This window comes from Nothoprocta perdicaria, unplaced genomic scaffold (assembly GCF_003342845.1).
Source record: "Nothoprocta perdicaria isolate Ctin4 unplaced genomic scaffold, notPer1 scaffold_370, whole genome shotgun sequence".
NCBI classification, from domain to species: domain Eukaryota; kingdom Metazoa; phylum Chordata; class Aves; order Tinamiformes; family Tinamidae; genus Nothoprocta; species Nothoprocta perdicaria.
Genome location: NW_020455611.1, coordinates 149,474 through 174,406, shown reverse-complemented (window position 1 = coordinate 174,406; position 24,933 = coordinate 149,474). Strand labels below are relative to the sequence as shown.

At 47.1% G+C, this 24,933-nt stretch overlaps 1 protein-coding gene across 1 annotated transcript in view; it reads right to left on the bottom strand.

The window, feature by feature from the left end:
• Nucleotides 1-15,757, bottom strand: part of PAK3 (p21 (RAC1) activated kinase 3) — a 102,937-nt gene extending 87,180 nt beyond the window's left edge. The window contains exon 1 of the mRNA XM_026044539.1: nt 15,738-15,757. The gene's annotated coding sequence lies outside the window, so the exon portion shown is untranslated. The remainder of the gene's footprint in view (nt 1-15,737) is intronic.
• Between the last annotated feature and the right edge of the window lie 9,176 nt (nt 15,758-24,933).

Sequence of the window (24,933 nt, the reverse complement as noted above, 5' to 3'; positions counted from 1 at the left end):
TTTTCTAGAAAAAAAACAATGCTGGTAGTATTTCACTGCTTATTCAAGTCCTACAGTGGTTTTTGCTTTGAAGATACGTCTTGACGGACAATTCTTACGGTCCGGCTTGTTGCTTTGTACACAGGAAGAGCTTACGGCTGTTTTCCATGGACCATGTGAGTTTGAATTTCCCCTTCCACTCTCCAGGTGAAATAGCGCTGGGAAGGAGTGTTCAGGTTTCCAAAAGTGATTCTCCACATGCTCTTCTCCATCCCCAGCATGCCACAAGCTTGGAAAGCAGGCAATAAGGATATGAAAAACGAGCAAACTGTTGTTAAATGTCCAGTGCTTTTCTGAGACACTAAATATCATTTTCCATTTTCTCCTCAGTTGCATTTTTCCAAACTCGCTCCCTACAAACAAGGAGTTAAACTGAGTCACAGCTGAATCCATTCCCAATTATATTGCTGAAATGGGGAGAGAAAAAAAAAAAAAAAAGAAGTGGCTTGGGGGTGGGAGGATCAATGCTTTGCTCCCATGGAACAAATGACCCTGCTCAGCAGTTTGCTAATTCATCACTGTTCATCTTTAAAAGCAGCTTTATGGTGAGTTTAGTACCTTTTGTTTCCCTGGCAATGCTGCCTCCCCTTGCATCTCCTGTGCAATAAGGCAGGAGGGAGCGCGAGCGGATCCGCCCAAAGGGATCTGACAGCCACAACACCCCTTGGATGGCAGCTGCCTCCTGCACACAGGACGGGCACACGGGTTGATGGAGGCCACTCTCCTCCTCTGCCCAGCACCAGGGCAGATACCAGATATTCACATATAAATAAATATATATATATATATGAGAAATGAACAGGTAGGGTATAGATCACATGCTCACATTAAGGACTTTCCTTGCTGCCATTCACACACACAACTTCCTACCATCTTAACTTAAAAGCCAAGTTATCTTCTTCCTCTTCGATCTGCAAATCTCCAAAGACCATCTGGAAAAGATATTGTAGGGCATTTTTTAAGCATAGAAATTATCAGAAAGTGATGACTGAGCTTGTGACTTGGGGATTGTTCCCGATGCCTCAAATGCAGATTCACACACTTCATGCCAGACTTTCCTCCCCAAAAACCCAAACAAGCAAAAAGAAAAAAAAATCCCTCAAAATTTATGTCAGGCAATTTCTGCTCTTTTATTTGTGCTATAAACTTTTATTTTAAAACTACAGGACATATAAAGCTTTTGCTGCTTCTATTCTTCGTGGTAATTTGTGGGGCTTCAACCTGAACTTCACTGCAGAAAGGCAGAAGAAAAGTACCCTTGCAGGAATCTGTTTTCCTTAGGCCCTGTGGCAGTGCGGGGCGCAGTCCTGGCCGTGGGCTAGAGGTGAGCTCCACGGGAGCTGCACCAGCACCTTCAGTCCAGGCTGAGCTGCTCCGTCCCTAGCACCCAGCATGTGCAAATCTGACCTCAAAATAAACAAACTCCAACACAGTGACCACAGGGCTGGCGCGGAGGAACCTTCTGCCCTGCCCCACACTACGGGCTCCCATTTCCTTTCACCCCACCATGGTAGGAGAGCGGATGCTGGGAGTCTCCCTGGTCAAGATCTCTCTGAACCCAAGAGCTGAGGCTTTAAGGCAAACCTCAAACCAGCAGAATTTATAAGAAAATAACACTGCGAGATGGGCTCTGCCTCCGGGAGGCCCTTGCACCATGGTATCCACACATACCTTGTTGCAGATGAAGTCCAAGTTCCCAGTTTGCGCAGTTTTATTCTAGGATATTCCTTGGAGAAAGCTCGCTCAGGCTTCCGCTTGCCAGCCTGCTTTTTCCTCTGCCTCCCCCTCCCGTTAACCTAATTCACTCCTTAGATGTAAATCTCAGCTGTGCTGATTTGCTAACTAGTACTGAATATTTTTACATTAATATTTTACATTCTAAAAGACCAAGATGACAGTAGCAGCCCCCAGAGCTGCTCCCTGTGTGGGGAGCACCCTGTGTCCCCTGCCCACCCTCCCCACAGAATGTGGCAGGTCTGGGGCTGCCCTTCTCCTCTCACCCACTGACTGCTCTGTGTAACTGCTGGGCCCTGTGCCTGATTTTTAATGGGTGCTTTTATAGGTGTGACAGCTGGAGTGAAGTACTTAACACTTGGGAAAATCAGGTGTCTTGTCTCTGAAGCCAACCTGGGCATTCAAAAGCTATTAGTCAGATCCTAAAAAATAATGAGATTGGCTTAGAGAACAAGACTGCTTTAGAAATTACACATTCTATTCGCCTTCTGGTGGTTCTGCCCTTTGGGGCTATGCGTTCAAGCCTTCCTTTTTCCCCTTCACAGCAAGGAGAGCTAAATATGTTCTTCTAAAGGAAAACAGAGAATCCTCCAATAAATCACCCAACTTCAGCAACAGTTTTTTTGGAAGAATATACAAGTTCCCCAGACTCACAGCAAATTAACAGAGGTGACTAATAGCCCATATCCCCACTAGAAGCAGAACAAAACCATTTATGGATCAAACTCCCTTGTACTTGCAGCATCAAGGTTTGGTTGTACACGTGTGCTCCAGATAAGAGATGCTGGCTCTGTTTCCACCATCCACTGGGGATGCTGTTGATTGGGTTCCATCTGTTTCCCTGAACTCTCCCAGTTATCCTGCTGGTGGTAACCTACCTTCAGCAGCGAAGCTCATAAGCACTTGAGCTTCCACGTCTATACCAGAGGTGTTTCACAAGGTATCTGTTACGTTGTTGGAACCCGTGAAGGACCCATTTCATGCAGGCTGAGGTGCTGCAGGAGACTCTCTCCCCTTTGGCTGTAAGAGATAGATATCAAGGCTGTGAGGAATCCACTAAGTGTTCCACAGCTTTGGGTTGGGCCCTCAGGCTGTTAGGGAGGCATTGCTCCAAACACTTCCAAAACCACTGTAGGGCTCAAGACTAGGCTTAGCTTTATATGTTATTCCTTTGGGGCTAGAAAATGGGGGAGCAAAGCATTAAATACAACTCTCATATTATATAAGCCTGCCTGAACCAAACTACTTCTCTACCATATAGTGAAGGGCAACCTAGCAGCAGTATCTTTGGCGACCTTATGCCGGTCAAAGCCCACGGGCTTCAGGGCGGCTGAACAGCAGTGCACTCTGGATGGAGCTTCAGATTCATTCTTGCAATGAAACGACCAAGACCTGCCCAAGAATAACCTGAGATGCCTGTCTCTGTAGAACGTATTTTTGAAAGAGTTACACATGTTTACTGCCTTCCTTTTCTCTCTACAAACTACCTATGTTTCTTTAATAAGAGTCCCTGGTAAAACAAACTAAACATATATGGCTTTTCAAAGGCAGCATCAATGCCCTAAAATAAATAATCTTTTAAACCCTTGTGCATTGCAGCACTTGCTCGGCCTTAGGCAGGGAGAAAACAAGACAAACTGCAGCTGTGAAATACAAAATAAAACAGGAATAAGAAAACATTCCTTTCTCCTGAGGAAGTGTATGCAGGGCTGCAAGCATTTTGATCTACCAGTTTAAATTAGACCTTGGAAATCAGCAGCTTCACATACACAGAGAGCAGAGAAACAGCTCTTGCCGAGCGCATGCAGCAAGGGGTGGTACAGGGCCTGAGTCCCCAAGGCCAGCAGCGAGCAGGAGCCGCGGCGGGGAGGGCAGCTCTGCTCTTCCCCCCCTTTCCTGTGCTTTTCCTTAGCTTTCTCCCCCGCTGTCTCCTGCTAGAAGCTTTTCTCTTTCTGCTTCAGAAAGAAGCACAACTGTACTGTAATAGTAGGCTACAAATCATGCCAGAATATTTTTTAATGTTTAAAGCATTTTAATTCGCAGTAGAACATGAGTACTCACAAGAATTTGGGGAAGGGAGAAGCTAGTGACTGGGGAGAACTTCCTGCGGCTCCTGTTTTCCAATGAACAGTCACCCCCACATGGTCAGGCACATTCAGCTCGTTTCTGGCCCACCTTTGTTGGAAGTGGTTTTGCTCAGTCCTCTCCTGGCTTTGCAAGGTGGCGGGTGAGGTATTCCCATTTCTGTTATAACTTCCAGAGCCCACCCGCTATATCTAGCTGTAGGCCATGTCTGACAAAAAGGTGCAAGAACAAGTCCTACCTTTCTAGTGCCCAGTTCCCAGTTAACAGTGAGGGTCCTCGATCCCCAATTGGGTCATCATACTCTTTAGAGACAAATGCTACAATTGTAAGGAGATGAAGATCTGTTTTACAAAGTATGTGTATAACACTGGCATCTCAGCATCTTAAAATATGAATATATTAATATAGATTTTGAATATATATCTTAAAATATGTCTCTCTATATGGCAGTGACATAGCAGGGACAGAGTACTCAGGACAGTTTAGACAGATTCACAGACACAAAGATGACCAAAACCTACAGCAGCTCTGGCGGGCCACTGTGCCCTCTGGCCTTACTGGGAACTGTCCTTCCCAGAGCAAAGAGAACAGATGATACCTAGCCTAGCAGCTGTTGACGAGGGAACAAATGACATATGCCATGGTATTAAGTGAGGTTGCTTCACATTCAAGGAAACACAGTCACTTCCCAAAAGCGAATAACTACATTATACTTAAAGCTGCCTCCATACAGTCATGAATGTAAGAACCAAGACTTGGCCACTGCAGTCTTGCCATGTCTGAATGTATATGTTCAGCATTTCCTTTTAATTTCTTCAGACACATACAAATTTTCTCTTATTTGTGTTTGTGTAAACGTTTAAGTGTGGCTTTCTTGAAGATGGAGACCGCTAGGCTGTGATAAATGGCTTGAAAGGTTGTCTAGCACCCCTGCAGTCTCTCCAAGAGCTTTTGCACCCTTTGCAGAAATGTTATCTCACAACTTCTCAAAGTACCTCAATAGATTTTGACAGATATACCTACATCTCATGTAAGTACCAGCATGCTAACAAGACTATTTGTCTATCCAGGCAACAACAAAAGCCAGTGGGGACACAGCATGGACATGTGCAGACACCTACCCTCATTTCTAGGGGTAGTCAGTTGGACCATGTCTGACTTCCCTCATTTGTTGGCACCCCGTTGTTAAGCCAACAATCTTCCAGCAGAGTGGCACATGCTATTTCAAGATTAAAAACTAAAAGCATACTTTAAAAGCATTCAATCAAGCATGTCAGGATAATACCTGGCAAGGGAAGGACAAATTAGGAACACCAAAACTTCCTTGAATACTTTACTGCTTCACACCATGTGCTGTTAGAACTATCTGTGTGAACAACCCATGAACTACAGGCATCAACAAGAGGCAGAGCAGAGTTTTCTGGTGAGATGCGAAGCAGAGAAAAAGATCTGCATCCTGGATCATAATAAGCATTTTTCTAAGGCCTCTCGCCTATGCACATAAATGAACACCCCTTGCAGCCACTCTTCAGTCTCCCCTGTGAGTGGAAAGTAGAGCATGTAGGTTCTCAACAAAGGACAACAGTTCTGCTTCACGGCACTTCTGAGGCTTCTGTATTTCAGTGTCTTCTACAAGTAAATGAAAACAAACCAACTGCAGCATTTTAATGTAGCAGAATCACTCTGAAACATCAACTAGATTTAAGTGAGGATTTTCCCAATCAGATAGGCAAACCCAGTAGTTATTGCACTGAGCTGAGATGGGACAGATTCAAGCACTAGTGCCTGATGGGAGATGAAACTGCCTGACAGATGAGGAATCTTGAACCTGTATTACATGATTCAGAGCTTGCAGTAGCTCACCACGTGTGTCTGCAGGGTCACACTCACAAGCAGGTCACCTACATGACAAACCACTTCCTCTGGGCAGCAGACAGTGCAGCAGATAAGCAGCAGCCTCTGCATCTCTATTCATTAACTGTCCTGCTTTACAGAGCTGAGCATTCCCAATTGCAGAGAAATTTAAAAGAATCAACAATTTGTGAGCATGTCCTGTCTCCTCAGATCTCAGTGCAAGTTCAACACATCCATTTAGAAGTACCAGAGACCCTTTTCTCTTTTTCCCTGTCCTGATTTCTCAGAACATCACATTTCCCTTTTCTTCACCCTGTTTTACACCAGCTCTCCATTAGCAGAGGACTTCTTGAATGACAATTCTTTTCCAGGAGCCAAATGCAGGAGCAACAGATAAGAAAGTGAGGGAGAGGGATCCAGGGGGAACATTGCCGACACTGATTTTCTAACACAATCAACTATATCCCACACTTACACCTAGTCCTCTTCTAAGTCCTCTTCTTAGAAGAGACCCCGTTCTTCTCTACGTGGGTGTTGGGGACTTCCCTCACCTTCCTACAGCAAGGAAACCAAAGCAAAAATTGCTGCATACCACTTTTTTGGTATAAATTCATCTTCCAGAATTTTATGGAGTGCGCGTGCACACACACACACTGTTAAAACACTATTTGTCCCGTTAAAATATATATGCAATATTAGATCTTCCTCTGCTGATTGTTTTTCATTATCTTCACACAAGGGAATGGGGCGCCAAAGTCATATTTCAAAAGCTGCTTCTGGAATGAGCAAAGGACGGTACTGAGGAACAGCTGGGTTTGCTCTTTTGTACTCCCATGTATTTCAGACAGGGATGGGAAAGAACAACATTGTGCAATGATTCCCCTTGCACAGAGTAATTAACTCTCATTTTCCCTGGCGCTGGAGCTCTCATCTCCTTCGCCCAGAACTGAAGGGAAGGACAGAAAGCTCTGGGGGAAAGGGAGTGGATAAAAGCAGCTCCTGAAGCTGTTCTCCCTGTTGGCTGCATTCAAGTTAACTGGAGACGGTTGGTTTGTTGGTTAATTTTTCACATCCCAGAGGACACTGTAAATAAATTCTCTGTGCACACCTTGTTGAAACCGTGAGAGCAGGAGGCCTGGACTCACAACCCCCAAATTAAGACTCGCTAGTTTACCCAACAGCCTTGAGCAATCCGCTCCCTCCCCATCCTGACATGAAATACTCTCTCACCAAGACACCACAAAAAGCCTCCCATCACCTGGGACCACTGCCTGTCACAGTGCTTTCCTGTTCCCTCACGATCCTCACACCTTCATTTCCCTCATATTCTCTCTGGGTGCATCTGCCACCACCTTTGCACCCCCGGAGCTCATTCAGGCCTGGGAACACAGGGCACAACCAGGTCTCAGCTGGCCCACCTGTAGAAGGGAATTTGAGCTGCTGCTGCTGCTGAGGGAGGCAGGGGACCTGCAGCTCCAGAGCTTCCATCTCCGTCTCTTCTGGGGCACAGGCAGCTCCAGCTTCTGGCTGCCTATTGAGCCATCCTCGCTTGTTCCTCATTCATACTTGGTAAGGAGCAATCTGAGTACTCAGACGCTTGAACAGAAGGAATTGCTTTCTAATTAGAGGCACGGACACCCAAAGAACTAGCTAATAAGCACAAACATAATTATCATTAGAGGAGACTTTATTAAGATACTTACAACTGAGACTGTAGCCATTTGTTCTGCCAACAAGCTTAGGTAAAACTGATGCTTTGTATTTTTTAAACCTCAACTGGTTTAATTAGACTAGTTGAAGATATTTGATACTCCATCCCTTTGGCCTCTCTAAAAATAATCACATCATATGTCCTATTTATTAATCTTGATTTATATCCAGACATCCCTCTATTTCTCAAAGGGGCATTTGTGAAAGTTAAACCGCAGAGCCAGCCAATAAATCTATCCCTGATACAATGAAATGACCTTCCTCGGAAGTAAAACCTATCTCCATGCAAAGCCGGAGCAGCCTTTGTTGGCTCTGCTGAAGCCAACTGCAGCTTGAAGGATGGCAGCTTTGTCTAAGAGGCTAGAAAAATTGGTAGCTATCATGTGTGAGCGTATTATTAAAAGTGACAATTATCTCCGTATGCTTACAACTGGAACTCCTGATTTTATAGAATATAACATATGCACTGCTGCTGTTCTGGATGGCCTAGCATTAATAAAGCAAACCAATTTTGAATGCCCAAGGCCAGGACCTCAGGGACAGCAGATGGTGCCCAGGATACCCATTCTCACATTAGCATGAGAATAGTGTGGAGTGGGTCACAGATTGCCTTTAAGCAAGCCTTCCTTGTCCACACAATCTCTCGCCTTCTACCAAACAGACAACAGCAGCCTTGTTTGGGTGTTCCTAATGCAGGCAGGCAGAGCCTCCTTACATAAAATGCATTTCGCAAGCAAGTGAGGCAATGAAGAAATCTACCTCCTGCCTAACTAGTTGCACTCCATAAACTCCACATTCAAATTTAGGAAACAACAAAAGGAAATGAGAAATCTTTGATAATCTGCACCAAAACAATCTGGAACAAGTGACCTACAATTCTTATGATTTTCTTTCCTTAAATCACCTCTAATTTTGTGTTCCATGAACTGCAGCTACAAGAACTTGCAAGCACAAACGGCAACATTTTCATATCCAACTTAACTCATAGAAATGAGATATCATAGAAATCTACAACATACCCCAAATTCAGCAATGGAGCCTGGGCAGCACATTCTTTTTTTAAATGAGCATAAATTCTGTGTTCTTATTTGGATGCAACATTGTAATGGTCCCGTCCCCAACAGAGCAAAACCTAACCCCCGGATTTCAGTGTTGGTGTTAAGCATAAAGCAGCCAAGGCCTGGACTCTGCTCAGAGAGAAGTTCCGAGCCCAAGTCAGGATGTCATACACAGCCCCTCATGAGACACTGTGCCCTTTCTGGTAAGCACTGCTAAGTTCCTCTTCAAATAATGTGTTTCATAGGACATGTGTGTGGAACCTGCTCCTAGAACAGTGGCCATTAATAGTGAACAGGGCTTTGGGTGTTTAGTGCTCTGACTTTATGACTGAATTAAGTCACATTTCCAAAGCAAATAATTAATAATTAATTGCTGATTTCTGAAAATAGTAGTTTGCAGTACTCACCCAGTCCACTCCTTGCCCCTTTGGATAGGGATCCTCAGCCAGTTTCATTTCCTGGCTGGGGATTAACCAGCAAGACTCTGTTTCAACACCACTCATCACACATCAGCCAAATCAAAGCTGGCAAAACTATCAGGTCAGTCTACAAAAAAAGGAAGTGAATGAACTGAGAGATTGCTGATAACTTCACAAGTTCTCTGCAAGAAAGACACAGAAGGGTAGATCTCATTTCTTCTTTTTTCTCCATCCAAGAGACAGGAAGAAAAATGAAAGGGGGGTGGGTCTAATATCTACTCTGAAACCCAAGGCATCAAAAGAGAAGCAGCACCAATCCACACTAGTTTGCACCCATGTATCTTTTCCTTATGAAATACACCTTGGCCTGCTCAGGTCATCATTGGGGTTCTCACGATGGGAACATCTGAAGTGAAGCCTGGTGCAAAAAAACCTCAGGGTTTCAGACAGAGGGTTTATCTCCTGCCTGGCTGAAAGCCCCAGAAGGCAGGATCCCAGTGCCATAGATTCCCCAGCAAGGCTCTCAGCAGGGAAACAAGCCAGAGTTCCCCAAGCCCTTCTTTGAAGCGACCTGCCACGCTAAGGAGCTCGCCCAAGGCCAAGGCTGGTCCCTGACACCGCAGGCACATCCCAATCCCAGGCGCAGGCCCGCGGGGAGGCAGCAGTAGCAACAGCTCCACACGCAACATGCACTGGCACAAAGAACAAGAAGAAAATCTTCTGTTGATGTTGTTGTTCTTGTTTCTCATGTAATACAGTATTCATTCCCTAAAGCCAATGTGCTAATTGCCAAGTGAAAACAAGTCATCTCATCATCCTCCTTGAATGAATACCAATAGTTCTTGGGCACGACTGGGAAATCCAAGACACTGTATCTGGGTACTGAAAGGGAATTACAATTTCTGCATCCTGCTCAGTGTGTTTCCCTCTAAGCAAACTGCCTGAGCATCACAAGCTCTCCAGAAACACCCTGGACTGGGCAAAGTTGTGTAGACTGGAAGATGTTTTGGACCAAAAAAATCATTGGATGCCACTAGATTACCTGGGTCCTCACTTGGATGAGGAGCTCAGAGGAAAGCTGAGGATTTTGTGATAGATAGATGAAATATGGAAAATCTCCTGGAACAGGGGCAGAAAGCTGCATCCCTGCACAATCTTAGGCAAGTTGCTTAGGGCTTGGTTTTCAAAACTATTGAGCTTCAAGAACTTCAATTTCCACTTAACTCCCTGAAAATTGGAGCTTCAGCCTCTTTCAGTCAGATCCTCCTGGGATCAGCTTTTTAAAAACAATATAAAATAAGAGATTGCAGCACTGCCAGTGGAAGACAGCCTGCTGAAAATACTCGGCATCATTTAATGGAGAGAAAATGGAAATTTAGGAGCCTTTCCTGACACTACGTTTGAGAAGACCATTCCACAGCTGCAGGTCCTCCTGACGGGGCTCTGGAAGGCGAGCAGATACAAAGAGGTGTTGATCCCTACTTGAGGGGAAGTGTCCCCTCTCCAGTCACTGCTGAGACTTCTCACACTCATCTCACAGCACAAGTGAGTGAGGGGAGGAGGACACACGCAAATGCTGCAGCAAAAGAGTGTAATTAAAGATATTACATTGGACATGTGCTGCAAAATCATAGCCATTGTGCTGATGCTGTCCAGAAAAGTATTGCTTTTTAATAATCTCTAATGTCACAATTTTTTCTTCCCAGATTCTGCTAAGTTGCCAAGTTGGGGCAGCCCACAGAACAAAAATACATCGTAGCTAAAGCACTGCAGGCAAGTGCTGAATGTTTTCAAAAGCCTGACCAGAGCTTTTAAGCAGTTCCTTGCACGTCTCCTCCCCGCCAGGTTTCCCACCTCTCCCTGTCCGAGTCGCAGGGCGTTAGCCCTTCTTCTCAGCGGTGGCTGCCACGAGTTTGCTCACACAAGCACCAGGCACACTGCAGAGAAACAAACGGCAGGCAAAAATGCCTCCAAACGCCCCGTCAGCTTATTCCTCTCATCCTTCCTGAGAGCCAAAGACGCTCCGATGGCACCTGAGGAGAGCAGCGGCAAAGGCTGCTAGTTGTGTGCAGAGGAAAAAATCTCAAAATAAACAAGTCCCTAAAGGTATACTATTCCCCTTGCTAAACGTTAGAGAGGGGCAAACTGAGCAACCTCCTTATCTCCCCCTTCATTAATTAATTCCACGGAAAATAAGCAGCAGATAAAAACTGTGTGTTCCTTTGAGCCGAAGGGAAAACCCTGGAGATGCAGACATACGGCCCCGTCCCATGTGTCCCGCGGGCGCCCCGGTGTGCAGGTGGCGAGGCCGACACCAAGGCCCACCCTGTGACGAAAGCTGGTGTCATCTGTCAGGGGTGTGCGCTGTCGCCGGCATGCGAGAGCGCAGAGCCTTCCCGCAGCCCCGAACCACCACGCGGCTCCCGTGAAATGGTAGTCAAAGACCTGCCAGGCGCCGCTGTGCTGCTTCGATGGAGCTGTTGTGCTCTTTGCCTCTGGCTGTCTCTGCAGACAGGGGAGATGGTACTTAGCGTCCTTCTTCACAAAGATCTCAAACAGATAAATAGAAATAATTTCCCATCTGGAAAAGGCGAAGCACAGAGGGGTTAATTGAGCGGCGGGGCCTCTCGCGCAGCAGCAGGAGGGCTGGCTGCAGGAGCAGATCGGTGATTCCAGCCCCGCGCTCACGGCACTCAGTCGGTGCCGCCTGTCCTACCAGGGTCCCTTGTGGAGACGTCTGCCCTCCCTACATGTATTCAGTGCAGGGACCACATGGACCAGTGACCACTGTGACAGGCAGCTGGATGGACGGCAAGGCTCCTTCCAGAGGAGTCTTACTCCTGTCTTACAGCCTTGTTCAGTTTTACAAGCCAGAGTTCCCTAATTTTTTAATTTAATGTGAAGGATTTGAATCATTGTTTCTCAGCAAAGAACTGTTTTCCTTTAAAAGGACTAGCCAAACTTTGATGAGGCCTTTGTGCAATGCAAAGATTGATGAGATAGATTAAATGTTAGGTGTGAAGCAAAACCACAGGAGAAAAACTCCCATTGAGTGCAGTGGAATTGGGATTTGGTTTTCTCTGTGTATCTTTTCCCATTGCTCTAGGCTCACATTTTGGTGTAACTGTCCCAGACTCCCAGGAGAGAGGAACAGTAACCTCTTACCTGCTTTTCTTAAGGGGTTAGAAAGATACATAAATATTATCCACCGTAAAATGGAAGAAAGTTGCTGCCCCAGACGTGGCTGCAGCGGCTCTGCTCAGCCATGGGCAGCCCTGGCTTGTCCACGCGCCCATGGGTGCGATGGGAGGGAGAGGTCTCTGATGGCAAGAGCTGAGAGAGGAGAAAGGCAGGAGAGGTCTCTCGTGGGTGTGCAGGAAAACGAAGTCTGTTGCAGAATTCATCTGCTTCTATAGACCTGAGTCCCCCACTTGAGTACTTCTGTCCCAGACAGTGTCTGCCTTCTTACTCCTAAAACCCTCAGCTGTTGAGATGCTACAGTCTCACTAGTCTGTCTGCTCCGGGATTTAATATCACTGCTGCTAGAAAGCTTTTAAAAAATAACAAAAATAAACTTTAGAAATATTAAATAGCATATTAAATAGTGAGCTGATGTCTGAAGGCAAGAATGAGACATAACATGGGCAAACAGATTAGCCCATTAGCCCAAGTTCCTACAGTGTGGGACCACACTGTCCCCTGGCCCAGCCAGGACCAGCCATGCCAGCAGAGCTGGTGACCCCCAGGCCTACTCTAACACAGCAGTTCTCTGCTTCTACTGAAATGCAATAGTTCACACCGACCGACAGACAGCAGGTCAGTTTTTCCAGTTGATCCTCTCTCCTATTAGGTAAGATAGATTAGTTTGATGATTGCCCTTTGCTAACCTCTGCATAAATTAGCCATTAAGGACTAGGACAGAAAATATTACTGAAAATTCAATCAATGTTTAACTGATTTTTAATGCATCATCATGTGTAGGTTAAAGTGCACTGCTCTGCTCAAGCCTATTGGAAAAGATCCCATTAGCAAAACATGACTTGCCCTGTGTAGCCCAACAGCAGGAAGGTACAGAAAAGACAGAGTCAGACAAGAGTCTTCAAAGTGCACAATGAAAGGATAAAAAGCAACAGACGTAAGCTGGAAATTCTCATTAAATATTAGATTTTTCACTATGAGGATGGTCCAACACTGAAACAGGGCGCAGAGAGGTCATGGGATCTCCATTTTTGGAGCTATTCATAACTCAGCTGAATAAGACACTGAGTAACCACCTATAAATTGGTCCTGCTTTGAGCAGAAGGTTGGACAAGATTTAAAGTGGTATCTACTGATGCCCATAGGTACTTTAGGAAACATCCTTTCTCTGAGTGTCTGTTTGCATGTAGTTCTTCTGCCAACTAGTGATAAGTTGTTTACAAATATCAGGAAGCAGGAAATCTGTAGCTGGATCAGTGTGTGAATGGCCAGTCCAAAACCTCAGGGAAAGTAACCTACAGGAATGGCAATCAGCCAGGGTGCAGCTTGAAGCCAGCTAAGAAATGAATAAATATTCATTGCAGCTAAGGATTTGCGGTTTAATGCCATTCTGCTAAAGCAGATAAATTTTCAGATTTCCCCAGCTTCTGGAGACTAAGCCCAGTTTAAGAGAGAAATCTGCACACAGCATGGAACTAACAATGCTGCTGCTGGGGGCTTTGCGGGCAGAATGGGACTGCAGTCCTACCTTTCTAACAGTAATACAGAATCTCTGTAATTCAAATGTCTGCATTGGAAAGATGACCTAACAGTGTTGCTCATACTTCCCATGGACCCTGTGCAGCCAGCTCTGATGTGTTCACTGCCTTGGTGAGACTCGCTTTACCAGAGACATACACTGAGTAGAGTCACTTGGTCCTGTTCTTCTAGCTGCTGACCAGGCTACAGCAGGTGTCTGTGCAGCCCCTGCACTGCAGTCAAGCCGGGCATCCTCCCAGCAACGAGAGCAGCTGGAGCTACCGCCTGTCCCAGACACATCACGGGCAGAAAGGACCTCAGAAGAAATTATTCAGAGGAAAGCAGGACGAAAGGAAGTTGCACCTCTTCCCCTGCACACTCACCAGGATAACTGCTTTACAGCCCCCTCTTAAAGCAGTCTGCAGCCCCTAGCAGCACCAGCCAGGGCAGCCAACACAGAGCACCGACAAGTCACCTCATGGGCAAAGATGCAAATCAGGGACCTCACTTACGTGCTCCAGAACTCAAACTTCTGCATTTTTTTCAGCACACCTTCAGACTTTACAGAAGAAGCAGACAAGGTGACAAGATGTATTTTTTTTTCTCTTAGAAAGCTTTTTGTCTGCATTATTTCCCTGCTTCTTAAATTATTTCTTCTGCCCTGTTGTCCAAGTCCTGCACACAGGGTTTCTCCAAGTCTTGGCAGACTCAGCAGCCTGCACTCTCCCTCTCCTCTTGTGACTATGGTTCCTGCAAAAGGCAACAAAAGGAGGGCAAAAGACCTTTAAGCACCTCCACCCATCACACCTGCAGCTGAGCAAGAGATGAAGAACAAAATTAAAGGGCCAGGGGAGCACAGCCTGTGACATGGCAGAGATAGGTCAGGCCCAGTTTCCCACCTCTGTCCCAGACTTTTAATGGTCTTAAGCAAATCCCTTCCCTTATACTTTGCTCTACATCTAAGTAATGTTAAGCTGAGCAGGCTTCTTGCAAGACTCTTCCGAGTACAAGGCTCAGCTGCCAGCATCCAGGTTTAAGGCACTGGAACGCTCTGGGAATCTGAGGTGTTCAGCTCTTAGGCTTCGAAGATCAAGTTAAGAAAGCAAATGAACACATGTATAAACAGAGCCAGTACATTGACGATCAACGTCAGAGCTATGGAAAGAGCCATCCTTACTCAGCAACCCAGCCTCTCCATTGCTAAAACACATAGTAGAGACCACAGCAGCCAACATGCTCTCATTTATGGCATATTTGTCCTAAGCTGAATCTCCAGATGATCCAGCAATTTTCACTCAGATGAGAGTAACTTAGAGACATACATACAAGTCTCTTTGTGATGGAAAGAGACAGACTTTGTGATGGAAACTATTTAAAGTGAGGATGCAATAGTTTGTTAGGATGGCTGCTCCCAAAAAGAAAGGAGTCCACGTTGCCTGTCACCATTTCTCATACCCTGCTCAGCACTCCCTCGCCGCTGATGCTGCTTGGCTGGGCTGTACCCAGGTGCCTCAGCCGACCCCAGCAGTTATGGCACGGACACATGAGGAGTGGGAAGCTGTGGCTGAAGCCCTTTCCAGTCATCCCCCTCCTGCGGCTCTGCAAGTGACTCATGCAGACGGCCCAGACTATCCCAGGGAGCCTTCAGGTTAAAAATGAAGATGCGCCAACTTGCTGGGAAATGCCTAATCTGTGAGAAACCACTCATCCCAAAACACTGGAAGAGGAAGCTGCTTCCAGCACATCTGGCAGGGTAGGAACTCGGCCCAGAGCTCAGCAGCACAAGGAGCTGGCCCGACGTTGAGGAGCCAGCCCTCCCCGCGCTCCATGGGCACCCTGCTCCAGCCAGGCCCCCCAGGCACCCACACCAGCCAGGCCCGCTGGCATAGCCAGGCACCCCCGGGATCCTCTCCATGCAGACGATGCTGCCGGGAGCCTCGTACCACCCAGACTGTGCTCAGGGAACAGGGGGGCAGCCGGACCCTCGGGCGCTCCCCATCGCTCACAGCCCTGGCGGCTCTCATCCCGGCTTTGTGGCTGCGGGCTGGGTGAGCAGGTTGCTGGAAGAAACCTGCCTCCTGCACCAGACGGGCCGGGCAAGGGGACAAAGCAAAGGACAGACCTTGTCGGCGGCCTCCTCGGCGCAGGGAGGCTGCGCTCGTCCTCCCAGCTGCGGCCGTGCTGCTGGCGGGGCCGGGGCGGCTCGCGGCGCCTCAGCCGCTCCGCATCGCTCTGCCCGCCGGCAGCCGCTTGCACTCGTGCTCCCCCTCCTCCTTCCACCCACTTTTTGCAGGGGGAAAGGAGGGGGGATCTCTCTATTATGATTATTCTAATATATTCTGGGGGCTTGTGGTTCCTGCAAGCAGGCGGAAGTGAAACCCGTTTTCGCCCCCCTCCTCCTTCCGCGATGCTCTGGGGCTGCATGCAGGCGAGCAGCAGCCGTGCTGCCTTTGGCCGGGGAGGATGGGGACCAGGGAGGATGGGGACTGAGGAGGATGAGGATGTGCTCCCGGCGGCCCTGCCTGGGCTAGGGGCTCCCCCCGAGGCTCGCAGGTGGCCGGGACATCCCCACTGCTGCCAGCCCCTCGCTCTGAGGCGAGCTGGGGATGCAGTCCTGTTCCCGGGGCACAGCGGTTGCTCTTGAGCCAGGAAAGGTAAAAAAAAAAAATCTCATTAAGAGGTTAATGCTGCTGTCTGATGTCCCGTGCTGCTGCTCCCTGTGCCAAGAGCTGTTGGGTCGCTGAGTGAGGCACTGCAGAGGGCTCCATAGGGCACACGCTGCCCACATGCAGAGGGGACACGTGTCGGGTGCAGTGTCCCCACCTACATAATCCTGCTGTGGCGCGGCGGTTCAGGCAGCACCTGCAGTGGCGGATGCAGCATGGGCCGGGGACGCTCCAGGTGGGTGCTGCTGTCCTGGGGACACCCACGGCACGACTGCGTTGGCAGCGGCTACCTCAGTGCCCCACAGTTATGGCTGTGGCACCCGAGGAGAAGCTGTAAAATGCAGCTTAAGGTGGCAGCCTCTCCCAGCTCCGTAGTGACATCCTGCGGCACGGGGGCACAACTGCTCAGCACCAGGGGAGCTCTGCTTTCCCCAAGGGCCCGAGCTGCCTGGCAGGCTGCAAGCTGGGCACTGCCACGGACCGCGGCACGAGCTGCCACATGCCCGGTGTGCTGGAGCCACAGATGGTCCTTCAGGAACCTGAATCGGGTTCATGTTAAATCAGCCTGCTTCTTGTGCTGCCACAGAGCCCCGCTGCTCCAGGCAGCTGCTGGCTGCGATGACCGCGCTCCGGAGACACAGAACATCTCCCAGCACCATCCCCGCGGTCTCCCGGTGCCATGACTGGCCCCTGCCTAGACTGAGAAGCAGCGAGGGAGAGGCAAAATGAACATCCAGCTAACTCAGGAAAATGCTAATTTCTTAATTCAGCATGTGGTATCATGTCGAAACAGACTGGAGGCACATTTCACCCAGCCAAGAAGCACAGGGGAGAGACGAGTTAGCGGAACCCTGTCCCTCCCCAGCTCCCCTGTTCACCCCTGTCTCACACAGCACACTGGAGCTGGTAGCACAAATGACAAAAAGGCAAAAGCTGATGGAAGAGAGCTGGGTGCACAGGCAGAAAATCAGATCCCATCCATGCGCAGGAGTTGATGAGGTCATCAGGTCCAGGCACAGCAGAGCTACCAGAGATCCAGCTTCCAGGAGTCATGAAGATCTGGTGGTGCCCAGCCTGGAGATGCTCCACAGCTCCTGGCACAGGCACAACCAGGCCTTCAGGGACAACCTGAAGATGCTCCACAGCTCCTGGCAAGCGTAGAGAGATGCAGGCCACGCTGCTTCCACAGCCGACCAGAAGATGACGGCTAGCCCAGGCAGGCTGCGCACACTGTGCGGAGCTGTGCGGGTGCCGGCGTCGGCGGGTGGGACAAGGCTCTTCTGAACCACGCTCATGTCGCATCATGCAGGTCCACACGAGAGGGGCTGGCACTTACAGGGCTCTCCAGGTCCCGCTGCTCGCAGCACAGGGGGCTATTCCCAGGAAAAGTGAAGTAGCCAGTGGCACTGCCACCGGCTTGGTGAGCGGGCAGCAGCCTGTGGCCCCGCGTGCTGCTGTGCGTCGCATTGCTGTTGAGTGTCCAAACTGCCATGCCAGTAGAAATGCCCTTGCCCAGTGGGGCTGGCCAGAAAAGTGCCCCCAGTGCCGACACACACGTGCCCGGACACGGTGCGGTGGGAGCCCACACCTTGTGCCTTAATGCACGCCTGGCAGCAGCAGCCTCTGCTCTGAAACAAAGCCCAGCTGGAGCAAAGCGAGCAGGAGTCTGCCCGGCCACGTGGCTCAGCCTGCGGCTTTGCTCACACGAGGTCCTTACTAAGCACAGACAGGGGGTTCTGCTTTCTGATGTGCGAAGCTTTCACATCCTCTCCCCTCACTGGAGCACTGCAGCCAGCAGCAACATGGGGGAAGACAAGACTGTTGTCTGATGTTTCCCAGGCAGTATTCCTGCCCAAGGAAACTTATTTTGCCTTCCAGAGATACAAATAACACAGATCCCATTGCATTTAGAAATAATGGCAAAACTTCTTCCCACAGCTTCATTTCTTCATGCAGAAACATGCAGAGAATGTTAGTACACAGCCCAGCAAATCCAAGCTCTGTAAACTAATCAAGTGATTTCTCTTATGGGCTAGATAGAAAGCAAGACAGAAAAGCAAACAGCTTTTTTCTATTTTAAAATACTTGGGAGGCACACAAATCCCACAGAGATGGGAGCCATCTAAATATATAAAGACAGAACTAGATAAATGAATCCATCTGTTGTAATCTAGCAGTTTCATAAAACCAATGAAAAAAACTGACAGTTTCAAGAAACCGCTAAAGTGCTATTGATAATTCCAAGTGTTTTAAATTCTTTTCCAGTGTGCATGAATGTAGGAAACCAACCATCCCCTCCCGGCTCCACACAGAGACTAGGAAAGGGCCCAGACTGTCCCAAATATGTCCTGCTAAACTGTTTAATTAAAGAAAACTGCCATTAAGAGTCTAACACAGACTATTACCAGTCTCTCTCTGCTCCTCAAAATCCTATTCTGATTTCCAGGATACATCAATACATACACACGGCGCAACTCTGTTTCTATCCAGCCATCACAAAGCATCTCACAGATGGTGCTGAAGTAAATCCTGCAACACGTCCATGCTATTGCTCCAACGGGAAAACTGAAAAGCAAAGAGGTTTCCTTATTGCCTGACAGGAAGCAATGAAATGTCCAAAATGTCCAGAAAGACACAGGTGTCCTGGGTGCACGTACGTCCAGCTCTCACCACCAGGTAGCAATTTGAGCACTAGTCTGCTTGCAATGAGAAAGTTAGTCTTTTAAAGAACACACTGAGCAATCCCCTGGCAGGCTCACAGACAGAGAAGGGCAAAGAAATGGTGTTTTGCTGCAGCCCACTGAGCGCTGCCTTTGCTCGGGCTGCGCGGAGCAGCCGCGTGGCTGCCCTGGCACCACACACGTTTCCATTTCGGGAATCACAGCAGCCTGTTGAAATGCGGCCAGGTGGCACGTGTGGAGGGCAGCCAGGGGCTCCAGACATCAGGGGGTCCTACAAATATAGGGACACAACACAGAGCCCCGCTCGGCTATTACTGCACCTCCATATCATCATATATATTGAATACAGGACTGCACGGTGGCTGCGGGCACCGGCCACCGTCTGGGGAAAGAGCCAGGTGGCGATGGCCCCACGCTTCCAGACATCACCTCTTGGTTACTGCTTTAATGATCTTCTTCTTCCTTCTTTTGCTTGTTTTTTTTTTCTTCTAAAATCCAGTAACTGATGTCTCACTATTTAGTATTTTATTAATAATATACTTTCATTGTGCGCAAAAGTTGCATATTTCCCCACGTAAATGCTACAAGATGGAAAAAACAATCTGCTGTTAATAAAACAGAGACAAATTCCCAAAGGAAATTTTCTCTTAAAAATCATGAATTTGAAGTTAAAAACAAACAAACACACAAAAAACCCCGCTCTGCTACATTTGAAGTAATTACGAGAGAGAAAATGAAGCAGAAGATTGTTTCTCTTCAAAACTTGGCAATTTTCATATCATGCTACTGATATTTTTAATAAAAAATGCTGCTTTTATTCACTATTGCCTCTTTTACTTTGGCTGATGCCGTAGCCAAACATCTGCTTGTTAAGTTAGCAGAGTAAATTGATGGTTAGTAACTCCCAAGTTTCCATAGATCTCCACAGACATTTCCCAAGGAAGTTGCTTTTTAAAGTCGTGTAAGGTTGCCCCTAGGAGAAGCAGCAGAAAGGTTCAGACAAAGCATCTGCACAGACGATCGGAGAGGTTGGGCCGCCCTCCTAGAAATGGAGGACGTGGGACGAGGATTCAGGTGAAGGCATCGCAGAGCTCGACAGGCAGGATTTACACTGAACACTGGACAAGACCACGACTGCAGAAGGCTGAGCACAGGAAACACAGCTAAAAGCAAGGGTGAGATGGCTGCTAGTCCACTGCTATAAATAAGTAATTCCTCTTCCTGCTCTATCTAGAGAGCAGCAGAAGAAAATAAATAGTTGAAGCTTCTGAGCAGGCTCCTGCCAAGCTTACATGCAGGCAGACCCTCCTGTATGCCCCAACAGATTCTTAGAAGGCTGCTAAGCTTTACTAAATCATACTGCATCGAATCCTCCACATCTCGGATTTAAGAGGCAAGTCCCCAAGTGTGGCAGTGTGGGCAGCCGGACAGAAGGCTGACCAAGTGCCCATCCCCGAGCAATGCTGCTGTACCACCACTAAGGGACAGTGTTTCCTACATTTCTATTGATGGGAACAGCAACTCTGCAAGACCAGAGTCCGGTTTTTATTAGTAATGGGCAATGCCTCCTTTTAGAGCTTGAGGTGTTTTATTTTCTGTGATATGCTTGTTTAAGTGAATCACAGATCCATTACGAACTCTCTTGACCACCAGCAGGCTGCATGGAGCAATTAAACAAGCATATCACAGTATCACGGTAGTTCCTCCTGTGATATTACAAGCCTGAGGATATCTAGTCCAATATAACTGATTTACAAACTCTTTTTTTAAAAAAAGGTGCAAACCATTTTCTAAAATATATCACTTTGGAATATACTTCAAGATACGTTATTAGTACCTAGGTAAACCTCATAAACTGTCCTCGTCTGTGTTGGCAATTTAAACAGTGATAGCCCTGCAATTTGATGCTCTTTGATAGGTACCAATTATGTTTCCATTTATACCAAAGCCATTTCTGCCACTGACTTCACATTGGGTGAAGATTAAGTCCAAATGGTTGCTATTTTCAGGGACTAACTTCTTTAGTGGTCCATTTCATCAGGCCTCTCTTATGCCTTGAGAAATAATTTCATCAACTGGAAAAACTCCACTTCTCTTCATTACTATATGCTACAAAATACGTTCCTGCAGAAAAGGGATGCAAGTGTCAAGCAATCCTGTCTGAACCTGCATTTCTGAAAAATGTCTCACTCGTAGCAGAGAGGATCCCATACACTTTACAGCTAGGGCTTGCTTGCAAAAGGCCAGGCAGGCACAGGAGGACAGAGCAGAGGTGCCTGCTTCTCCTTGCTTCACTTGCATGCTACAGAGAAGTGTTCAGGCAGTCACTGTTACAGTGCTAGTAAATAACAGTGTCAAGCCCAGAGCAGTGTGATTTCAAGACAAAAATCTTGCTAGGAGTCTAAACCATTCAAAGACATTCAGATATAGATGGCTACAAGATTAGTCACCACCCGATCAGGCTGCAACTGTAGTTGCACAGCCGAGATGTGATCTCCTTGGAGTTGCTTTGGTGACATAAAGCACAAGACACATCACGTCCAGTTAAGAAAGAGCAATTAAAAGGGAAAAAATAAATCTGCCTGAGCAGAAGGGTGTCCAGATCTCAGCACTCTCTTGAATAGCACATCTAGTGAGAGGCGGTAGTAGAGCCACGCTAAACAGACCTTTCTGCTACCCACCAGCTAGCCATTGCCCGTAATTAACTGCAGAGCCTCACAGATTGCTGCCTGATTAGCTGTTTCAGCTAATGAGAGGCTCCAGCCCCAGCTACCAGGGCATCTGAATTACCTGCCACTCGTGGCGGGCTCTGTGGCCACCGGGAGCCGCAGGTGCAGCCCCAGCTGGGGGCACGGGAGCAGAAGGGGGCCACCCACCAACACCGGCTCCTCCAACTTCAATCGCGTGGATCGAATGCTTGGGATGGCTACGTGCATGGGAGCAAAAGCTGGCAGTTCCCGTATGGCTATTAGCCAAGATATAAAATGTTTGACGTTTTAATTAAGATCTACAATATCGATGTCACAAAATGAGTCTGGAATTACAAGAGCAGGATCTGATGTGATTGTAAAAAGTTCGGCTATTCAATTGAAGGCTGGTGCTTGGTCATAATGAGAGAAAAGTTTAAGGTCAGGAGTCCAAGTTCAGGAGTGGGGAAAATAAGAAGCCGAAGGAAACATTATATCCTCCAATAATCCTTGCAGCAGATATGATTTCAGCATGAAAGGATACAGTCCAGCTTTAAAGTTTCCAAGTAAGAATCATTCTACTATAACTCCACCGTGAGATAAAAGCAGACATGTGATCTAGTAATACTGGCCTCTTTCACTGGTGTTTTTATTGGTGCTGCCCTCCATATTAAAGAAAACAAACACTCTGCTTTTAATATTAAAGATAACTCCAACAGGTCTGCTTCAGAGAACCTTTCTGTGTTAATCCACCCCTTGTAATACAGTTACCCTTGTGTAAATTTGGAAGGTGGCCTGTAAAAGGAAAAGCAAACAGAGGATTGGCTCATTTTTAAACTTCTTTCCTTGCTTTTTCTTTTCTTTTCTTTTTTTTTTTTTTTTTTTTTTTTTTTTTTTTTTTCTTTTTTTTTTTCTTTTAAAGGGTCATGGAAAGACATCTACTGTACAAGAAAAATAAGGATGTGACCTAACATGCGATACAGGGAGAGGGGCATTTGGATCCTGAAATCCTAAAAGCCCATAAAGGAATGCATAAATGTAAGAAAAAGCTTGTCCACACCGCAGAAACATCACCGAGGTGTTAGTGCACCGAGGTGTCAGTGCACCAGGGGGAACTTCAGGAGACTGAGTCTCCTGTAATTCCGCTCTGAGCCTGATAGATAATTCCACACAAAGCATTTCCTCTTCCTGGGTCTCAGTTTCTCCATTTCTAAAACAAGTATCACAAAATGCACACAAATTTTAAAGCTCTGAGAGCTAAGACAGTGCAGTATAGCAGTAGATACCACTGCCATGAATTCACCGAAAGAGCTCTAGGGTGATCCCCTGTTTAGCAGAGCACTCATAGGCAGATGGAGCACAACCATTTGGAGCTGCTGGAAATCCCACTTCCTTCTGTCCCTTGTTCACGATGTGGATTCAAACCTAGACTCAAATGAACAATTTGGAAAGTAAATCATCATTTTTCAATGGCAATTTCCTTGTCTTTAAATCATGCAGTCACATATTGCTAAATACTTCTTAAACTAGTTGTCAGCTGGTCAAAAAACTCTGTCATGAAAGAACTAAAAAGCAACTCATTACTTGCAGGAATGGGTTTAAGAGAACTGGAGAGAAAATCTTTCTACCTGCTTACCCAGGCCATGAAGTCAGCCTGTAAAACATCTCATGATCTCTGGTGCAAGAACTGTACTTCTGAATGCACAGAGAGGGCAGGTTCTTTAGGATCAAGTCATCAGCAAATTCTCCCCTTACAAACCAAAGCAAGTCACATTAACCAATAAATTAAGTTGATATTTAGATGGTTTAACCAGTAGCTGGAAGGACTGCATGTTATGGAAACCAGAAAGTCTGCAAACAACTACTTGTGCTGATGTCAACCAAAAAATAAGGTGTATTTGCTGAAGGAGAAGCCGCAAATATCTTCTTTTATCTGTAACATACCTTTAATTGTATGTTCTTAGGTGCTGACCATAACGGACAACAAGATTTACCCCAGTGCTTACTGATGAATGTTTGGATGAGCTGCAGTGCAAGACAAGATGCTGTTGACCTGATCACCTAACCCTGCACCATTAGTAACACCAGGATCCCCATTGTATGCAATTGAGTGTTCCTAACTGCCTGGGGACATTATGTTCATCATGAGAAAAATTTTGAGACAAGGCAAAGCATTAGAAAATGAGAACATTCAAGAGACCAGTTTCTCCTTGGTGTAGAGTTCCTCAGTGGCTGCCCCAAATCCTTTCCTCCTGCAGGAGAGGGACATGGGCCTTGGTAATTAGCCAGGCATCAAAACCTTCCTAGGGAATTGCTCCTCCCGCGAGGCACATGCAGAGGAAAGGCTGTCTAAACACAGCGAGTCTCCTCTCACTTGCTGGGTTATTTTCTTTGTCCCTAGGGGTGCTCCGACCAGGGGAACTCCAGCTTGAACAGAAGGTGGTTTGGTTTCCTCCCTGTTTTTATAGCAAGAACAAGCACAAAGGCACCTTTTAGATAATGTCCAGTTCTTCAGAGAGAAGGTCTCTCCAGTACCAACGTGTTTTAAACTTCACATCTGCCTTCACTGTCATTTTATCAGGTTTCTGTATTCCTAGGATGTCTGGCACACCAAGACCCTAATCCAAAATGTACTGATGATGCAAACAGCAAAAGGCATTGGATGGACAGGATGCTTGGTTTTCTGATTACCCCAAGGAGATGTGGGGATCCTCACATGCAACACAATGTATATGCTCCAGCAAGTCAGAGATGCAAGAGCAGTGGTCACTGCAGGCCTGCACTGAACTTTCCAGCTCTACAAGAGACAGGATGGCAAATAAAAACTAGTTGTCACCTCCTAAGAGCAGGGCTCCCGACAGACCTGACCTCCTGGGTCAAAAGCCAGGCCTGAAAGCACTTGCAGTGAAGTGGGATCTATCAGCACAGGGCATCAGAACTGAGTTATATCTGCACGCACACACAGACGAAGTATTTGCCAAGGATTCAGAATAGCTGGGGATTGGCCGCATTCACATAGTACTCCTAAAGTTGGATAAAATTTAACAGCAGTAAGTTAGGAAACTTGGCCAACTCCAAAGCACTACCCCAAATTTGGGCCAAAAACGATGCACTGGCACAGAAATGCTTTAGAAGGATTTGTTCCCTTCTGCCAAATGCAGATCAGATAAGAAAAGCTGGGCTGTGGACTGCAAGCACAGGAGTGGTGCTGCTGCTGCAGGAGGCTGTGCTTTGGAAAAGTCTTGGTAGCAAAAACTAAGGAAACTGTGATCAAAAGCTAAGGA